This window comes from Caloenas nicobarica, chromosome 1, assembly GCF_036013445.1.
Source record: "Caloenas nicobarica isolate bCalNic1 chromosome 1, bCalNic1.hap1, whole genome shotgun sequence".
In the NCBI taxonomy this organism is placed as follows: Eukaryota; Metazoa; Chordata; class Aves; order Columbiformes; family Columbidae; genus Caloenas; species Caloenas nicobarica.
The window spans coordinates 159,382,488-159,396,261 of record NC_088245.1 but is presented as its reverse complement, the minus strand read 5'-3'; the positions used below and the strand labels follow the sequence as shown (position 1 = coordinate 159,396,261).

Sequence of the window (13,774 nt, the reverse complement as noted above, 5' to 3'; positions counted from 1 at the left end):
TTTTTGTTTCGAGGTTCCTGAAGAAATTAAAACATATTTCCCCAGCGTTGCAAGCTTCAATTTTCAGCATTTTACAATGTAAGATTACTTGACATTATTTAATTGGACATGAGGGTGTAATACAGGAATTTCCGTTATGTGATGGATTAATTGTTTTCCTAATACTTTAAAGGCTGAGATCCAAACATTTTTCCATTCTATTGCAAAATTAACTGCAATAAATCTGTCAGACCCAATTATTCATTTAAAACATTCCACACTGATTAAATCTGCACATTTGCCTGCGTGCGAATGCGGGCGAGGGAGAGGAGGTGTGTGCGGAGGAGGGGGAGTCCAGGTTCACTCCCTCTCCTTCTTCAAACGGTGGTGGTGTTAGGAACGAGTCCCTTAAATTTAACCTGGAAAATGTGATTAGCTAAATAGTCTAACGAGAGGATGGAGGGTCCGTGGACGGACATCCCTGAGCCTCCCTGCCGTCCCCCCTCCTCCCTGCCAGGTCCGGGCAGGCAGAAGCGTCACGTTTGGATAGTTGATGCTATTTGGAAAGTTCATATTTTACCTCTGACGAGAGGGGGATTCGAGTTGTGTTTTCTTGCGTTTTGGGGGGTTTGTTTTGTTTTTTTTCTTTAGTTTGTTGATGTTTTCAAAGTCTCTAAACAAAGTCAGATGTGTTAACAGTCTTATTAACAATGTTAAAATGGAATTAACAGCTTGTGGATACCTCTGGAGTACAATAGCATGTCAGCCTACCCTGCCCCCTTATAAATCGCGTCCCGCTGTCTTTCTTTTGTTTCGTGCCCAATCACCAAACTAAAGTTTTGTTGAGGCAGAAGGGCAGTTCAAGTGTTCCCGCTCCGGCGCTGGGGTTTCTCCTCGGCCCCGGCGAGGCCCCGCACGAACGGGGAGAGGGAGCGACCCCCAAACCTGCAGGCAGGGGCTTTGCTGACCCGCCTGCCTCCCTGACCTCTACCGTGCTGTTTTGTCAGTTTAAAAGGCTTTGCCGAGGTTGTAGTTTACTTTTATGGGCCTTTCAGCGCGGCTACAAAAGCTTTTGTTTATTTAAGATGTAGTGCGGTTCAGATTTCTATTCATCTTCATAGAACTTCGGTGGCTTCGCCGCTTCCGTAAAGGTTTGTTGCCGAAATGGTGCCGTGCCTGGTCTTAGGCAGCCAACATCAGCTGGGTAACTACAGCAAGTTTGGGGTATTTCAGAAATTATTTGCCTCTGAGAGTGGAAATTTGCACCAACACACGCTGCTGTTTAACTCAATTTCACCATACTTTGGGTTCTATGCTAAGGAAAGACTTACCTTTTACTCTCCTAAGTTTACTTCTTGCAGTTGAACTCCTTAGAAACATCAGCCAGCCAGTTTCAGTGCTAAATGTATAACGCATGTTTAATGAGATCTAATTTTTTTCATGTGGCTAGAATCTCCCTGGGTTAATTCGCATAGAAAATTTATGGAAAATGAGAGGCATTCCCCATAAGGAAAACACTTATATGTTTTGCTTTACGGTAATTCTATTTTCATTCCTTTCATCCAACAGTCTCCAAGTATTTACCATTCCTCCCTGAAGTGTGTAGCGCTACCAAGCAGACACACATTCCAAGCCCTTTTATCGGTTAAAAACCTGCAAGACACAGGCAGGTTGCAGTTTGCCCAAGGACCACAAAACAGTCACAAGCCCCAAGTAGACAAAGCCTGTCGCTTCTGTAGCTGGGTGCAGGCCCCGCGTGCTCCTGGCTGGCCCCACACATTGCCCCCCATCCCACCCCGCTCCGGCTCCCCGGCCCCACAGCCACCGGCCAGACAGGGACAGTGCCACCAGAGATGCGCCTGCCCACGGGGATGCTCAAAAACGGGCAGTCTCCTCGTCCGAAGGCTGCCATCCAGAGCAAATGTTTTCTCTCTGGTAGCCCCACGTGCTGTGCCCTCTCTGACATAATTTGGCCAAGCTGGGCTACGCTCTTCCCCCGTTTTCCCCATGCTCTCCCATCCCTTCAGTTTACACAGCTGTTGTATGAGTGGAGAAGGTGATATCAAACGCGATGCAAACTGATCGGTAGCCCATCGGCCGTCTGACTCCACTGCAGCACACCGAGCACGGCTCGCCCTTGCCACAGCGTGGAAATGTTTCCCCTTTCTGAGGATCGTGTCCCCAAGAAGGTGTGTGGTGATGAGGATTAAGCTCAGTTTATTATTTTCTTACTTAACTGGTGCCAAAATTTGTGCCTGTGTTACACATCTAACAATCAGTGTCTAGTCTTAATGAAAGAACCAGGCTGATAAAAGACTAAATTATAGAGGGATCGAAAGTATGTTATTTATAGTATAGCTCACTTTACCGTGTTGTGAGTATATTATATCTAATAGGCTAGCCAGTCATTTTCTAGCAGTTCAGCTTATTTTAAATGCTCTGTGCCTATTTTTACACTACAAAGGTTTTGTATCAATTTAAAATTCTACAGATAAAAATATATTTTTTCATCTTATTTTAAAGCTCATGAAACTGATCAACAAAGAAAAATTTGTAAGCATGTGCTAATTTATTTATAGAGAAAAAAGCACCCATTTTTGTGCAACATCTGCTGGGGCAACAAACACATCTTTTGTCTGCCTCCTAGGAAATTCATAAATAGATGTAGTGATGGCAAACGTGGATTACAACAGTTATGTCCATACTTTGCATTTGTTGTCATCTCCCAGAAACAGGGCATCTCAAAGTGCCGCAGATAAGCAGTCCTCCCAGGAAGGGTTAGTAGGGATGCTGAGATGAGCTCCGCTGGTCACCCTCCCCACCTCGGTGCTGCGCTCACCATCAGTAATCCCCGTCACCTGGGATATAGCCCACCCATCAATTATAATACATAGCGCTTCTGTTATTATTCCTTTAAATTTTGTTTATACAAGTCTGGTGAGGAGCGGCTGAGGGAGCTGGGGCTGTTCAGCCTGGAGAAAAGGAGGCTGAGGGGAGACCTGATCGCTGTCTGCAACCACCTGAAAGGAGGGTGTAGCATGGAGGGGGTTGGTCTCTTCTCCCAGGTAACAAGTGATAGGACGAGAGGAAATGGCCTCAAGTTGCACCAGGGGAGGTTTAGATTGGATATTAGGAAAAAATTCTTCACGGAAAGGGTTGTCAGGCGTTGGAACAGGCTGCCCAGGGACGTGGTGGAATCACCATCCCTGGAGGTGTTTAAAAGACGTGTAGATGAGGTTCTTAGGGACATGGTTAGTGCCAGAATTGGGTTATAGTTGGACTCCATGATCTTGAGGGTCTCTTCCAACTGAAATGATTCAATGATTCTATGATTTTAGTAGCAGATTGATGGCAATGGAGTAGCCTGTGTGTGGTGTCTGAGGAGCGCAGAGTAGCAGGGCAGTGCTTGATGGCTTACGTTTACGGGACCCCAGAGCCCAACCATTGGAGGTGCTGAGACCTTGCTGGTGGAGTAGTTTTGGCGGAGCGATGGCTCCCTGCTGCTTGCCAGCTTTGGGCCCTGACGTAATTTTGTTTTACAGCGGCTTACTCTAGCGTGCTGGTTTTTCAGACTCCTTGACCTGCACTTTCATTTCTGTGATTATGCAGAGTTCACATTCCTGCTACACATCTACCAAAAGAAGATTTAAGAATAATTGCATTTTCCCCTTTTTTGTTTCTAAGCTTTATAATTTGTAGCAAGTTCCTATAAAATATTTATATTTGGTGGAAAATATTGCCGTCTATTTACTTTTAACATCTGGTAGTTTTGTATGTGAAGCTATGGGGAAGTTCATTGTATGTATCATCTTCTTGGTGACATCTCGGTAATGCCCACAGGAGTCGCATGAGTTTTCTGAAAGGAGAGCTCCACAAACTACACAACAAATTTTTTAAAAAAGTAAAGAATAAGCGAGCTTAGTGCCACTGATTTAAGAGCAGTTTTAAGAGAGAAAATATATTACTTATTTGCTCATCCATTCGGGTCCAAACAATCCTACAAAAATGTACATTGGACCATCAGCAGAAATTGAAGCATAAGAGTAGAGCAGAGCCAAAGGTGTGTTACATTATGAATCCAGAAAAAGGTACCCACATATTCCATATTGCAAATGCAAAAGAAAGATCTACTGAAGGCGAAATCAAGATACTGCAAACAATCTTTCCAGGATTAGGCCTTGAGACAAATGTCTGTATTTGAAGTAAGCTATGATATTACATGGTATTATACTATATTTTATTTAAGTCTGACACTAGTAACTTGTACTTTTGGACGCATTTCCTGCTGACATGTCTGGAGAGCTTCTTCCAGCTGTTGGAGGCAGGCAGGATGGGAAGGAGGACTCAGTTTTAATGAAGAGCGGCTATGCGACAGAGGTGGTGGTCACTCGTTGGCTGGATCAGAGGATGGGGCAGAGTCAAACCCCTTGGAGAAGTCCCTTCCCCAAGACCTTGGAGGAGGCCCATGGATGTCCATGGCAATCTTTCCATTGCCCTCATCTGCAGTAGAAGTGACTTTGTGGCTTTTGGGGCAGGAGGAGAGAGTGTGTGACTTTGACAGGTGCCAGTTTTGGGGTTTCTGTTCCTTCAGGTGAGCTGCATACAGGCTGGGCAGGGTATGTGCCAAGGGCAGAAGTTGCTGAAGATGGGAAGTCCCATCTTTCCTGCAGAGCAAATAGAAGTGCTTTGACCCAGAAAGCACCATCCTGAGTGGTGGGGCACAAAGATGTTTGAGAACCAGACATTGTCTGTGCATGTGGGGTGCTGCCCGCCTGATGTTTAGCCAGGTGGAGGGAGACACTTGGACCACACTTAAAAACCCCTGGGCACCTCACCTGGGTGTTCGTGTGGTCCACCTCTAAACTTAAAACCCACCTGGCTAAGTTATTCTGAGGCAAATATTCTGTGTTCATCTGTCTTGGATGATTTATTTATTTACCTTTTCCGTGCCAGGCAAGTTTTATTGAAGACATCCTGCAGGTTAACTAGTTACAGGTGACTTTAGTTTGAGTGGCTTCTGCCCTCAGAGGGAGGTGCAGCGAGCTGGCCGGAGGCAGGTGTGTTGGGAGATGAGGAGGAAGCATTTCATCCCCAGGTAGAGCTGCCGCAGGGCAGGTGCTGGTGATCGGTGGCTTGGGGAACGAGCCAAGAGAGGCCGTGGGTGCCAGAAGGGGACTCTGGCTTCCCAGATCAACTAAAGAGTCATATCACATCGATTCTTTACTAGCACTGAATTTTTATGAACACATACTCAGATGAGGAAATGCCACCTCAAAGTGTTTGATCTATATAGGTATACCTATAAAGAGATTTTTCCGTGGAGGTATAATACAGTAATTATTTATGTATCAGGCACAAGATGCATTTCGAAGAGATAGTGCCTTTAATTCTATATGCTTTCCTATTGCAAGCTGATTTTTAAATTGGGAAACTTGGGAAAACCTTGTAAATGAGGCTGCCGGTTTATTTATTTATTTGTTTCGTTTCAGCTGAGACAGATGGGATTCTCGGATCATGCACTGTTAAGCCTTCCTTTGGAATTCGCGCCACTGCGGCCACAGAGCCCAGATGGCGCTTAAATCTGTCATTTTTTAACAACCTGACTTTCTTAATTTTATATCCAAACACATTGAGCATTCAAAGTGATTAATTACTGTCCAGATATGTCTGTGCTGCAGCAATTTACTCGTGTGTGCCAAAGATCATTTTGTTTTGGAGTAGGTAGTTTGGTGAGGGCTGAGTGTGTGGCAAGGGACTCACCAGCAGATACCTTACACTGGAGGTACCTTGTTTCCTCACAAATAAGACAGGGCCTTATATAAATTTTTGCTCCAAAACTTCTTACTTTTTTACATGTATAGCTGCCTGGACACTATTTAAATTGACTTTTTAAATGAACTGTAACCAGGACTTATTTTTGGCATAGGGCTTGTATTTCAAGCATCCTCAAAAATCCTGAAAAATCATGCTAGGGCTTATTTTCAGGGTGCGTCTTATTTTCAGGGAAACAGGGTAGCAGTGTGGAACTGTTTGTATCATCCTTCTCCCACAGCAGTGGCTTAACACAACGTTTCCATAAGTAAAACAGAATTTTGGTGCACAGCGGTACATTACAGCTTCCATGTGGGATTTTTTACTACTGCCATATAAGCTTCAGTTTCACCAAATCTTCCATTTCCCATCAAAAGGGATTTTTTTAAAATTTTTTTTTTTTTTTTTTTTTTTAATGCCTGACAAATACCAACATTATCTTTTCAGGATTTTACATCCAGACACTAGTGACGTGGCCAAGATTATAATGGCCAAGTATTTAGTAAAAGACAGCTGAAGGATTTTCTTCAAGAAGCAAAGCTTGTTCCAGAGATTTCAGGAATGAAATGATCAAATTACCATAATTCTTCATAGTCGGATGTTTCTCTGGTGGCTTCTCCTCAATTTTTATTTTAAAGTGGTCATTCTTCTGAGTTTAGATATTATTTTCAAGTCCAACACTGGCATTAATTCATGTATTTGTGGCAGGCTGCTACCAACGCCTCGATTTTTGGAAATGAGGGGAAAAGTGATGCTGCTTGGTCCGTGCAGCTCTAGCTCCAGCTTTGCTGCGGACATCAATATAACCCGTCAAAATCCTTGAACCGCTGCTGCTGTTCCCTTTGACCAAGTGCTGTTAGACAACCACCTGAAGGTTATATTTGGATGCTACTGCATATTGTTTCTTGGGTCACACTGGTTTGGTGCAAGTGGAACTGTGGCTTTCGACAAACCCAGAGAAGTGGGAGCTTCCTCTGTTGTGCTGGGAGCCAGCCGGAGTTTCTAGGGCTTCCTTCCCCTTCGCCAAGGAATTGTAGTGCTCGTGCTACGTTAAACACCAGCAAAGCAAACGTCTAACTCTTTCCATTAGTGGGGTACACTGCATAGTCTTACTTGTTGGCACCACTGTTTCATCTCACCCACCATGCACAAGGCTGCTGAGGACAGGTTCATGGGAAATGAATAACCCAAGACCCGTTTGCGCTTAGCCGAGGAGCAGAAGTTCAGCGATCGTGAATTCTGGTTCTTCTTAAAAACCTCAAGGAAGAGCTATCCCTCACCATATTAACACACTCTAAAGGAAAATTTACTCCTAGAAAAGCAAGATGATATTATTTTTTTTTCCTTCTGCTTTCCTGGAATCTGCATGGAATCAAGTAAGAAGTAATCAGATAATTAGACACCCCTGGCCAAATGTATGCTATAAGGTTTTCAGGAGTACCTTCTACTAAAATGAAAATGTGCTATTCATCGACTTGAATAGCCAAAGTGTAATGCTGGAAGGAGTGACTTCTACAGTGGTGACGTAGCTACATTTTATTGTTGACTTGAAAACAAGTGTCCCACTAGCTGCACCACAGCACAAGCTTAGAAATTGTGCTAATATATATATATATAAGTATTTATAAGCCGAGTTTAGACAAACACAGGTATAAAGTGAATTTGTATCTATAATAAAATGATTGTGTTATATTCATATTGATAAATGTATGTGTGTGTGTGTATAATCAGTCTGAATGAAATTTTGAAATATACTATAGTTTCAATTATTTAACACACTGCGGTAGAAGGCTTTTACTCTGAGAACACTACATCTTGGTACGCACATTTCCCTTGTTAAATTTCAATTGAATTTAGTTACTGTTAGTAATTACTGACTGGTGATCACTGTTGCAAAATTAATAATTAATATGAGACAGCTAATGTACAGGATTGAAAGAAACAAATGCTTTTCTGAGGAAGGAGTTGCGTCAGCACCAAAGCCCAGTGCTGTGTCCCACTGAACATCAGCTCCTTCACATCCAAATTGTCCTCTCGGCTTACAACACAGTCTAGGCGGTCTTACAGTAATTCTGTGAAGTCGTGGCAGTGCTTCGCCGTTTGCATTTGGTTTATGATTTAATAAGGCAGGAGAAGGCTGAGCGGGCTCTGGTTTTTAGGAGGAGGGATTTATTGGCTTTCTGGGAAAGGGAGTTCAGGTTACTGTGTGCTTCATCGCTCCCTGACTGTTGATATTTGTATCTAGCATGACATTTTTTAAACAGGATAAGAGCGCTATAGTTGGGAAGGGTTTTTTCTGTCTTTTCTGGTCTGTACTCTACTTGAGAGGTGTGTACGATGACGCCTTGTGTAGCGTTGCAGTGTTCAGCTAATTTTTATGTAAGTTATAAATCTGAAGTTTATATAAAAAGAAAGGATAAGCCCTTAGCCTGAGCCCCACTATAAAAAATAACCAGTGTACATTGTTAGTATTAAATTAGAATAATCCTGGTTAGTATTTCTTCTTTTTTTTTTTTCTTTGATAAATAATTCAGCCTGGTAGCAACTCTATAAGCTGTTAATAACGAGCATCATAACTTTCCATTAAAGTGAATCTCGGTGATGTGGTGGGGGTTGATCTCTTCACTACGGAGGTCGTGGTCTTTCCTCAGCATGCTCCTGCATATAATAATACCTAAGTTTTGGTAGCCCATTAATGACTGTACTAAGCATCCACACCTCCTAGGTGCCCCTAAAATGTAATAATCAGAGTTTCTTAGCCAACAAAAGTGCAAGTTTGGTGGGGTTTTTTGTTCTTCTTTTGTAAAAAAATATGCAGGGAAATTTACATCTGTAGCTTCAACTCTGTTGTATCTTTCCTATATAAAGCAAAATACCTTAGATTCCACAGGAAGGTCCTGGTTCCAATTTTCTTTATTTCCAGGTAGAGATAGAAAGTGACGCTACCAGGTTTGCACTTTTCACAATACTTCAGGGCAGTTTCAACAAGGAGGAAATTACTGCTGTTGACACTTTATCATTGTATGCTTGATTTTGGCACAGAAATTACTTGGAGTATCTCCACGCCATCTTCCTTAAACCTCGTTAGCCAGAGAATGACCTGGCACTGCTCACCACCAAACTCCTGAGGGTGTGTTCTCCTTGGAGTCTACCCCTTGGGAAATCCAGGGGTCTGATATGACTACTCAGAATATAGAAATCCTTTTGATGAGTAAAAGTTAAACCAGGTTATCTAATGAAAAACCCAAAACACAATCAAAAGGATGAAACTCCCAAGATTCCCATTCCTATTGCCCTTTAAAAAAGAGCACACTTCATCTGATTGCAAATCTATCAGCTTTTATCTAAATCGTATCCAGCGCTCAAGGACTTTCTTCCTAGCAAAATCTGTGGTGTTAGTTCCCGTCTTCACCTGTCCTCTGTCACACAGGATATAGAACTTTAATACAAAAGACTGCAAAACAAGTTGCTATTTTTCTAAAGTGTACCTTTATCGTGAGGTCAAAACGTGGTGAGGAGAAAGGGGTAACCACCCTCCCCAGGGCCTTTCTCTCCCTTTGGGAGCAGTTCTTCCCTACACCCCAAGTGCTGGACTCTTTGGGATGCTGCTCAAATCACAAAAAAAGCTGTCTTTCACAAGTCAGTCTTTTTAACCTCTTCCTAATGAGTTCCCAAGTGTTTTTTGGCCATAGATATTAAAGCTGGTGTGTTCGCGATTTCCCTGGCAAGCTGCCGTTCGTAAAGGGGATATAGTGTTTTCTTGGTCCTTTGCCCAAAGTAATTTTGCAAGGAACTGTAACTGCATTTAGCACATGTCATTCATTGGAGAGAGGTCATTGTAATTGCATTTGATCACAATCAGTTTATGGCTCTTTTATCATGTTTTCATGCTGCATATCTACTCCAACATCATAGCAAAACTTAATGGCTACTGTTTTACTTCTGCGTAAAAACATTTTATGGCCTTTTTGTGCAGCAGACATCAGGTTTCAATCACCGTTGCCCCATAGAGAGAGAAAAAAGTTGGACGAAGAACTATCAAAAGTCTTTTAACTACATAAAATTTTATTTCAGGTCAACTTCCCATAAAAGATATTAAATGTATTTTGTGGTTTATTCTGCACGTTAACAATTTTAGAGGAGCTGCAATATTTTGGGGGAAGCAGTATGAAAGGAGGAGGTTAATTCGCAGAAGATGTTTTACATTTGGGGTAGTTTTCCTTTGTAAAAGATGGATTTGGATGTGGAAGCGGTGGCTGGAGAGTGCTGCTGTCACATTCTCGGAGCAGCTTTAAAAACTCACCGTTCCCTCCACAGAATTCAGATTACTGACCTTCAACAGAGCCTTTTTAATTATTGCTTTGAATTTTTGATGTTCCATTCATAAAACCCAGCACAATTCATGTGCCTTAAATTACAGCTTTTGCTGCCTGAGCACTGCTGAAGTTCCCAGCTGAAAAGTTTAATTAAAAGGGAAACTTTGACATGCTGCTGAGAAGATTAGTTCACATTAGAATGGTGAGATAAAAGAAAATTTACTTCTAATCTAATTAACACCAATTAAAAGATGTAAAATAATTTGCATTGGCCAATTGTTAATTATGCATGAATTTGCCTTTCCTGTCACAAAAAAGCAAACCATGACCCACTTTGTTTTAGGATACCTATAGTGCAATGATATTGCCACAGTCATTTTTCATACAAATTGGCTAAGATGGTAACACTTACTTTGCATCATCCCTGTGCTTTGGTTTGTGCTCAAGATTTTAGTGGAAGGTTATTTCTGCTTAATTGGTCTGTAACTTGACAACTGTATGTAGGAGTGATGGAAATGCAAGTAAAAATTCCAGTTTTACAGAAACCTGTTGTCTGTATGGATATGCTTATTTTCCTTAAAGGTGTGTATGTAATAGTTTGCAGGTGTTAGAAGAGTATGCCTGGCCACTTTTAAGTGTGTGTGTATTTACACATGCTCATATTTATTTTAATTCACACTTCTTTTTGAGATTATGTCTGGGATTATCTGGTAAGAAATATGGTTTTTTTCCATGTGCCTTGCCAGTGCTTTTATGCAGGATGTCATATTATGGTAGAACCCGTGTGGCTAGTGAGCTTCTCAGTTTGCTTCCAGGTGGAAGACTGAAGGTATTTCATCACTGTATGGTAGGTGCTTGCTGCAAGCTTAAAATGTTCTGTATTTTTTTAAGGTGTATTTGTGGTTTTTTCTAATTTCACTTTTGCAGATTTAAAATTTAAACATGAGATGTCTAGTTCAGTATAAAGAAAGGACCCAGGCAAGGCTATGCTGTTCACATTCTGTTAAGCACTTCATTTTTATTGAGGTTATCATATTACTAGATTATTTTATATAAAAATACCATTTTTTTGGTAACACCACCAAATGAACAATATTTACGACATTGGTTGCTGCTTGAGCCCTCAATAACCTGAAGAGAAATGTAATACAAATTTCCTGAATTTGTGTTTACTTTATCATATTTTTTAACTCTTCTACTCACTGTCTGTCTCTACAGCAGATAGTGTAGAAATGATTTGCCTTCAATGTGGCAAGACTGATGGAGTTATGAAGATGTCAGAGCCCTGAACAGCAAAAAGGTTGCATATTTCTAGTAACCAACTACAGAGGCAAAGATGTGCGTGCTTGAGTCTGAAAGAAAGGTTATGTCAACCCGCTTTAGGGAAGTAATATGAAAACGGAATTTTATGGCCAAATTGTGCATTATGGGGACAAAAGAGGACAGGGAACAGGTCAAAGGGAATAGAAATATTTGTGTTACAGTATTGTTTGCAATCAAATGGTATATAGAGTTGTGACAATGTCTTAATTGAATTGCCCTGAATTTGCTCATAATATTAAAAAACCTAAGTAATTCTTTACCACTATAAAAATGTATCCAGTAAGTCTTCTATATGTCTTCTTGCTCATGTTATGCCTTGCTGTGCGGTTCTTTACGCTTTATATTGCCTTTTGTGAAAAGCATCACAAAGGTTCTTTCTAAAGAAAACAAACCAGGAGCTAGAACATAAAGAGTACATTATATATTTGACCAATCACTTTTATGAAGTCTGATGCAAGTCTTTAATCTGAGATCCTTGGAGAATGCTTTAGTTTTTAATATTTGTATGACCTTCTCCAGGGGACTGAAAAATTACTTTGAAGTATCAAAGTGGTGCATGGAGTTTTAGCTGTGTGATTCCCATTAAAGTCAGTAGGAGCCAGGTAGCTAAAACTCAACACAACTATGAAAACATACTCCTTGTGCAGTGTTAAGTAGTAAAGCAATTCTGTGATATGGCAGTGACATTTTACTGCATTTTTCAGCTTTATAGATCCACTCAAAGCTTGTATTTTTACTGGCGTTTTACTGTTCAGCGAAAATAATAAAGGAATATTCAAAAGCAGGTGTAGGCTATTCTAGTAAGAGGCACAGCTGTTGGGAAAAGCTGACGGCTTACATATATATTTTTAATGTAAAATGGTAAAATCTGTTTTGCAAACTCGGAGCTGGTCACCTGCGTGCTAGTTGTACTGGAAGCAGTTGTTCGAGGTGCCTGAAAATACTTCTGCGTACCCTCAACCCAGGGCCAAAACCAGCCCTCAGTGCCCCACGGCACTGGGAAGCAATGGGGTTTTCTCAGCTCTGCCGTGTTCCCGTCCACGGAGGAAGAGGAGCCGGTGCTTCCCAGAGGCACTGACTGGCAAAGCAGCCTTCCAGAAGAGAAGCCTGATCTAATTCGTACAGTTTCTTTCAATTCAAAATACCTCTACATTCGGGCAATGTAGCTACCAAATGGGCATTCGGTCTTTGAACCTCAGCAAAGCCAGAGGGATTGGGGGTTTGGGGGCTTTTTTTGTGCTTTCTCAATTTTTTAATACCAGGTTTGTGGAAACCTCCAACAGGGTAAAATGTTTTTATTTGATGGTGTCTCCCCTATGGACCAGGAAGGCAAGACCTTCAATGGGAACTCCAGCCATTTGTATTTAGAGTTTGTGCTGGATAGGTCTTAAAGGAATCTGTCACTACATCTTAATCAAGCATCGATACCAGCTTCCAGCAGCGTGCTTTTACTTTCAGCTCACAGCAGTAAGATTTTTTGTTTTGTCTGCCAAAGATCTCCATACATAGTATTTTATATGAGCTTCTGATTATACTCCAAACAAGTTTTACCCTGTACAAAACCTATATATATTCTTTTGTGTTGACCATGATAATCTGTCCTACATCTTCTCTAGCAAAGGCAACCCATAAAATCAGAGGTGTCGGTCATCCTCATTAACTGCGTTTCATCTCTTCTGGATTTGTTGCTCTTGATACTTTCTAGCTATAGTGTCTGTCTGACTGAGAGCAGCTGGTTTTTACAGAAAACCTCTGGTCCAGCCAAATTTACACCAAATAAGTAGCCTGGAATGTGAAAAGATAGTGTCTTCTGCAGACAGCTAATGAATTTCTTTTTGAATGACAGATTAGTTTCTGTGTCAGGTTTTCTGAAAGAGTGTGGGAAATCCGCTTTGTGATATTGAGGAAGGAGAAAATGCAGTATCTCCATTCAGTCATGTTCTGAGATACAATTCCACAGAGGTTTGTGCCTAAATTATAAAACCTAATTGCCCTTTTCCAAGCAAAAGAAAGACCATGCTTATGTCTTTTTGGCTCTGGAGCTGTGTGCAGAAATCTGTAGGGTTGTCATACACCAGGGACCCGTTAGAAGTAATGAATAATACACTAATGATGCTTGAGAAATGAGACCATCACAGTCTTTAAACAAAACTCAATTCTGAGTCATCTTTGTCCACTACTTCACAAGAAGAGCAAGCGTTGAGAGGAGCTGGCAATCAGAGCTCCATTCATCTCCTCAAACTTGGGCTTTGCCCATGCTGGCCTTCATCCAGTTTGAAGGACCTTTGGAACCAGCACATCTCTTTTACACATTTCTGCCCTAAGCCAAAACATCGTCTGAAAAA

The 13,774-nt window shown here is 41.5% G+C and overlaps 1 protein-coding gene across 2 annotated transcripts in view; it reads left to right on the top strand.

The window, feature by feature from the left end:
• CLYBL (citramalyl-CoA lyase) overlaps nucleotides 1–13,774 on the top strand; it is a 182,592-nt gene that overhangs the window by 38,726 nt on the left and 130,092 nt on the right. The gene's annotated exons all lie outside the window — the stretch shown is intronic.